Source organism: Asparagus officinalis, chromosome 8, assembly GCF_001876935.1.
Source record: "Asparagus officinalis chromosome 8, Aspof.V1, whole genome shotgun sequence".
NCBI classification, from domain to species: Eukaryota; Viridiplantae; Streptophyta; class Magnoliopsida; order Asparagales; family Asparagaceae; genus Asparagus; species Asparagus officinalis.
Genome location: NC_033801.1, coordinates 24,857,176 through 24,864,675, shown reverse-complemented (window position 1 = coordinate 24,864,675; position 7,500 = coordinate 24,857,176).

Here is a 7,500-nt window from a genome sequence, read left to right as displayed (position 1 = left end):
AAGATAAACAATCTAAATGAAATAAACAATTAGAAATCTACAACACGAGACTGGTACATCGAGCGAAATAATCCAAACAAGGAAACCCTCATGTATATACCATATGTCTCAAATTGTGAATCACTAATTACTGATCCCAACTAAGAAAATAAAGAAAAGCAGTAAAATAAAGTAAAGATATTAACATATCGTATTCATAATATCTTTCACTGTCACTGGGAGGATAGAATGAATACCGGTACAAATCACGTGTACTTTCAAATGCAAAGTACTCTGGGTCGTATATTTACAGTGAGTCAAAAATATAACTGGCATCCGCCAACGACTCGGGCTATCATTTAACTATCTTAATGCAACTCTGTGCAATATATTAATACTTAGCATTATCATGTGCAACGGACTACCCTATAGGCATCCTAATCAGTGTACACGGCTCATCGGTTTCATCGCATCTCTATACGTTACACGAGTATGGGACGAACTACCAAGTAGGCATCCTAAAAATACGGCTCACAAGCCTCATCGCACCCTAGTGTAAGACAGACTGCTAGATAAAGCATCTTAAACCTGACTCGATAGCCTATACAAATGGAATATCGATGCACTACCCCCGTAGTACTGAACTGAGCTCATCAATGATATCCAGAAGGTGTTTGTATAATATGTACTAAACTTTTTCTCAAAGTAATTGGGTCAAAACCAATCATAATTCCTTTCAGAATACCCATGTGTGCTACCACACTATTCATGAATTTACGTATAAAGAAGTGCGGCTCGAAACCCACAAACATATTTCAAACAGATGTAAAATAAAAATTCAGGTAACAGCCTTAGTAGTCGACTACTAGGCTTAGTAGTCGACTACACTGAGTCCATCCAGACTCTATAATAACATATATCAGTATGGGTAGTCGACTATTAAGAATATTAGTTGACTACTTTGCAAACATACAGTTTCTGTTATGCTCAACTGGGCACGAGTAGTCGCCTACTAAGCTTAATAGTTGACTACTCTATCAAGACACGCATTCTTTCGTGTACAAATAGTGCTTATGTCAATTGTACATATCATGACATTAAAACAAGATTTTATACTTGGCATATGCAATAAGAATTATCTGAATTATCAAATTAAATTATTATATCACCCAAATTAGGGTTTAACATCCTATTTAAATAATTTCTTCAATTATCTCATATGTAAACAAAATGATTATCAACACATGATAAAAACTACTCATAAACAGAGGTAAAATTTATTTAAACATGTTTATCTTACTTAGGTATCACAAACCTAGGGTTTAAGCATGATTAATTAATATGAAAAATTAAAGAAACCTTCACGTAATATATTAATTATTTCAAATCAGCATATTTGTAGTTTTTTACAGAATATATCATTAGTAAATTGAGCATATATTTTTCTAGACAAACTATTTTTAAGAATAGTTTTCTGTTTTGGAAGCTAAATCAACATAGCTATCATTTGGTACTGGTTTGGTTCAGTTTGGAGTTTATATGATATCTTAAAATTTTAGTTAAAGGTTACACACGTGCAGCAGTTTTCTGCAGAACATGTCATTAGTAAATTGAGTATATCTTTCTCTATAAAAACTCTTTCTTAGAATAATTTTTTTGTTTTGGAAAATAGGTTCATATAGCTTTTATTTAACACTGGTTTTGTTCAGTTTGGAGTTTATATGATATCTCAAATTTTTAATTAAATGCTATATACATGCAATAGTTTTCTGCAATCTATGATGAAACAAAAAACTAAACCTCTTTATAATTAAATTAGACAACAAATTAGGGTTAACACATGAGTTAAATATAATTATAAAGTTTAAAAAAATGAAAACTTAATCACCCCTAATGATCATGATCACGTTACTATTATAAACAATTAGAAAAAGTTAATGATCTAACATTGGGTTAAGATTTATCATCAAAAATCTCATCTTTTTCATATTAGGTTAAGCTTTAAGCAAGAAAACATTCATTAAACACTTTTATAACCATTAAACACTATGGGGATGGGTTTAGATATAGATGATCTTGCCTTATCACGTGTGCAAGCATCTGAAACTGATGTGAAATGACTCCTCGTCGCCAAACGTCGTAGATCTCGTGTTTTCCTCGCTTCTCGCCTCACAAGATGCTCCCAAAATCTCAACTTTAGGGTTAGGGTTTGAGAGAGAGGAAGAGGGACTACTAGAGTTTGAAACTCTGATGAAAAGATGATAATTTTTGTGAAAACACATGTATATATATATATATATATAATATATATATATATATATATATATATATATGCAAACCCGAAATAAACTCGTTTGACCCGAACTAGGAAACCTAGTCTGACTAGGAAAATAACCTTTGGTATTTTAGCTGTAACTTTCTCATTCGACCTCAGAATGAGATAATTTAAGATTTGTTGGAACGCTATTGAAGAGACCTACAACTTTGATCTTTTGATTTTTCTAGATTCAAACTACATCGATATGTAAAATATATAAACTCATAACTGGTCACTTTTCTAGATTTCTCTTCGTGTATGTTTTGTGCATTTGCACTCATATATTCATAAATATACATTGAATTGATCTCAAATCAATTCTTATCATACTTAAACATAAAAATATATTATATTTTTACCATATAACATATTAATTATTATTTTTTACATAATATTCAAAATTTTGGGGTTGTACATATATATCGTTAATCCAGTTCAAATTTGAAGAGAAATAGCAGAAAAGAGTTGCATGCACCATAAGGAAGATGATATCCAATTCTGATTAGAACTATCATAAAGTAATATGGAAAAAAAAGTACATTTAATTCCAACTATACTAGTTAGAATTAGAATGTAATACAAACAAGAGTCATGGATAATATTTAACTGTAGAAAGATTTACAAAGACACATTTTTAAAGGGAATATGATATGATTACCATTTTATAAATTATTTAAGGAAAAAGGAAAAGAACTAATAAAATGAAAAACCTTAAAAATGGGAAGAAGAAGAGAAGAGAGATTTGTGTGGGCCCCACCTGCCTTATTTTTTCTCTAAATTATCCTACTTGTAAACACATGTCATGTCCCTTTCCTCATCTCATCGCAACCCCTATCTATAGCTACTAACAAAGCAAAACTTGCAGCTCATAACTGCCATTTCAACCGCTTTTTTCATAGTGTTCATGGCTTGATTCAGGTGGGTTTTTAAGACGCTTCCGATCTACACTCAAATTTGAGTTTGATTGTTTATTCACAAATTACAAAGTAATTGCTTTTAATTAAAAACCCTGCAAAGTAATGGCTAGTCACGCTTGAATAAATTTAAGGGTAACTTATGTTAGGCCCCCTTTATGATCACCAAATTGAGGATAGACCCATGTACTTCTATTATTGGAAATAGACCTTTTGGATTCACAACTTTGTCAGTTTTATGTTTTTTGGTCAATGAATTAAACTTTATTCATATCCCAACTATGAAAATGTGATGTACATCAAAGAACCATATTAAATCTGTTACGCAATAAACAAATTTTTACATGTGTTCCAATTCTTCCTTCATATGAATAAGTATATTTTCATTCAAAACTTTAGAATAAATGGAAAACTTGATTGATCGGACAAGCATATCAGACCCCATTGCTCTCCCTTGAAATATTCTTGCATTTCTCTCCTGCCAGATAGAGTAAGTTGCAACCGAGAGAGCCATTCGCTTCAAGTTCCTTTTGAATCCCTTCCCTTTTAAATTGTGAGAATACCAGTTGATGAGTAGGTTCTAATTACAAGATATCCATGTGAAACTCATCCAATCCATCACCTTGTTCCAAACATCAGCTGAGTACTGATATTCAAAGAACTTTGTAGTTTTCCAAGTGGCTAGAATACAGGACACAATTATTTGTGTCAAGTAATCGCAATCGACACAGTCTTTCCTAGGTGAGCAATCTGGAATGATTGACTAACCAGAGTATGAATGAGTGCTTAGGGTAATGAAGACCCCCTAAGTAGTATTCGCCCGTGCGATTGAATTAAGAGGCTGAGATAAAGTATTGTAGATCAGGGATAACTGAATTTTTCCATTAATGTAGAAGCCTTCAATAGTTTTCTGCATGTTTTCAGCATTACCAAATTTGATTATCATCATGTTTCTAACCTTGAGAAGTTGCTTCCACATCCATGAGTCACTCTCTCTATGTTGAACTTGCCAGATATTTGAGTTTTATAGATAGTGTCCATGCACCCATTTGATCCAGAGCAAGTCCTTTTTCTGATGAATCATCCACATAATTTTAACAGCAGCTGCCAGATTCCAGTTCTTAGCTGAAAATAGACACATACCTCCATGCTTCTTCCTCAGGCAGATTATTTTCCAGGATACTAGATGAATTTTCTGACCCCAAAGAAAGGATGAGCAAAGTTTATCAATCTTTTCAAGCACCTTAATCGACAAAATGTAGTTGCTAACCCAGAATGTATCAATCCCCAGAATAACAGATATGATCAATTGAATTCTCCCTGCATAGGATAATTTCCTTCCTTGTTACCAACTATGGAATTGATCAGCAATCTTACTGATTAGAGAAGAACATTCAAGGTATGTTAGCCTCCTTGACATCAATGATAATCCCAGATATCTCATTGGCAGAATACCCTCCGAGAAGTTCAGGTACGTGCAAATCTGGGTTCTTAAGTTATCTTCAATTCCACTCAGGAAAACAGAACATTTACCAGTGTTAGCCTCTAGCCCTGAGACCTTGCAGAACTCTTGCAAACATGTATTTAGTCTGGTGATTGAGTTAAAATCAGCTTTACAAAAACATTAACAGGTCATCAACAAAAATCAGATGTGTAATCCTCAATCTAGAACATTTCGGATAAAAATTAAACAACATGTCATCTTTAAGATAGTCTAGCCACCTTGACAAGTATTCCATGCCAATTACAAAAAGATAGGGTGATAGAGGGTCACCCTGTCTTAACCCCCTTGCACCATGAAAATATCCATGTAGAACACCATTTAGGGATAATGAGAATTTTGGGGTGGTAATACACTCATAAATCCAGCCAATCATATTATCAGGGAAGCCCAAACCCACTAGCATTGATCTTATGAAGTCACAATTTATAGTGTCAAATATCTTTCTCATATCCACATTAATGATAGCTCTTGGAGAATTATGCTTCCTACCATAGTGTTTAATTAGATCATGAGCTAACAGGAAGTTGCTTGAGATAAGTCTCCCTTTGACAAAGGTACTTTGTGCATCATTAATCAGAAAACCCATGATTTTCTGAATCCTGTTTGCAATAATTTTTGTGATGATTTTGTAAACTATATTGCAACATGCTTTTAGCTTGAAGTCAGGTGTTGAGTTTGGATTGAGAGTTTTGGGAACCAAAGTAATGGATGTTGTGTTAAATGCACCAAGTAATTTACCTGAGCTAAAAAACTCCTCAACAGCCATGAAAAAGTTATCTTTAATAATACTCCAAGAAGCCTTGAAGAAGGAAGGACCAAAGCCATCCGGACCTGGGGCCTTATCATCAGGCATTGTGAAGACTGCTTGCCTAATCTCCTCTCTGGTAACAGGTTTGCCAAGCTCTGAGCACTGACCAGAAGAGAGAACTGGACCTTTGTGAAATAACTTCTGGATTAGGAGTTATTATAGGACTTGTGGATCCAAGAAGCTTTTTGTAATATTAAATGAATTCAGAGATGATCCCTTGAGTATCAGTGATCATGTTGCCATTCTCAGAATGAATTGACATCACTCTATTGAGATGCCTCTTATTTTTCATAATAGAATGAAAGTAATGAGTGCTTTTATCTCCATGTATTCCTCAATTGATATTAGTTTTTTGTCTATAGAAGGAGTTTTCACATTCCTGTAACTTTGTATACTTTTTAATACATTCATTTTCCTTAGTTATCAGCCCTGGGTTGAACAGATCAGAACTTAGCTGCTCTTGCACTTCATGTAGTTCTATCTTTGCTCTAGACACTTGCTCACTGATATTCATATAGTGTTTCTTATTCAGATCTTTAAGCAATGGTTTAAGATTTTTGAGCTTTGTATGCAGCCTATACATGTTATATCCATAGATATGTTGGCCCCAAACTGAGCTAACTAAAGACAGGAAGTCAGGATGCTTGGCCCACATAGTAAAAAATTTAAATGGCCTCTTGCCTTCAAAGTTTTCATCACCTACTGTTAGTAAACCTGGGGAGTGTTTAGAATAATAGGGCATCAAGAATTACAACTGGCTTGATGTGTATTGGAGAATCCAGTCTTCATTCACTAGCATTCTATCCAGTCTACTCCAAACTCTTGTATTTGCATCCTGCTTATTACTCCAAGTGAAGAAGCATCCAACGGATTTGATATGCTTTCAATGACTGGAAACTAAAAAGTTTTGAAAATCATCAGTCTCAGTGTCAGATACTTGAGCACCCCCTATTTTCTCCTCACCATTGAGTATTGAGTTGAAATCACCTCTTACCAGCCAAGGGCCAACAATATTCCTTTTGAGATCCATTAAGTCCTCCCATAGAACTCTCCTACCTTCCATTTGGTTGAGAGCATACACTGCAGTAATTAAACAATCTAATCTTTCATCTTTTGATTCCACTTTACATGTCAAGTATTGCTTAGAGCTTTTGATGTTTTGCACAGAGAGAAAATTACTATCCCACAAATCCAAATCCTGGCTTTACTAGCAGTGGATTGCACATTTGAAATTCATTTCCAATTCTTAGCAATTTATTAGCTATAATCTTCATTTTCTCTTTAGTCACTTTTGTTTCTAATAGGGCTAAAAAAGAAATTTTGTAGTCCTGAATAAACTGTTTAACAATTATGTGTTTAGAGGATTTGTTAATTCCTCTAATATTCCAAATTACCAGATGCATTTATTGAGATATACCCCTCTATCAATACTAGATGGATCAAGATCAAATAATTGATGATTCAGATTTGAGAATTGAGTTGTATGAATTGAGCTACCAGGTTCACTGACTTTGGCCCTTCTAGCAATATTAGCTTTTGTGACACTAGAGAAACCAGTTGCATTAACAGTGGGAGAATACTGAAATGCACCAGAAATTTTACCCCTAGAATGTCCAGCCATAGCTCCAGAAATCCCTGCTATTCTAGAAACCTGAGCATCAAAGCCAGTTGTCCCAGCAATAGCACCAAATTCAACTTCATGATTCTTTGTTTTCCTAGAAAATAGAGAATTAGACCCCTATACAGCTCCAGCAGGTGTGGTATTCTAATCACCAATCATCTGGCTATCAATGACTAGCTGGATAACATTCTGATTATGTGCATGTTTTACACCTTCCTATGCATGTTTTGCAGCAATATGTGCAGAATTTAGCTTAGCAAGAGCATTATAATCATCAATTCCAGAATTCAATTTTCTCAAATCATCTCTTTGAGTATTCACAACAGGAATCTGAGCATCTTGCCTATTAATAGGAAC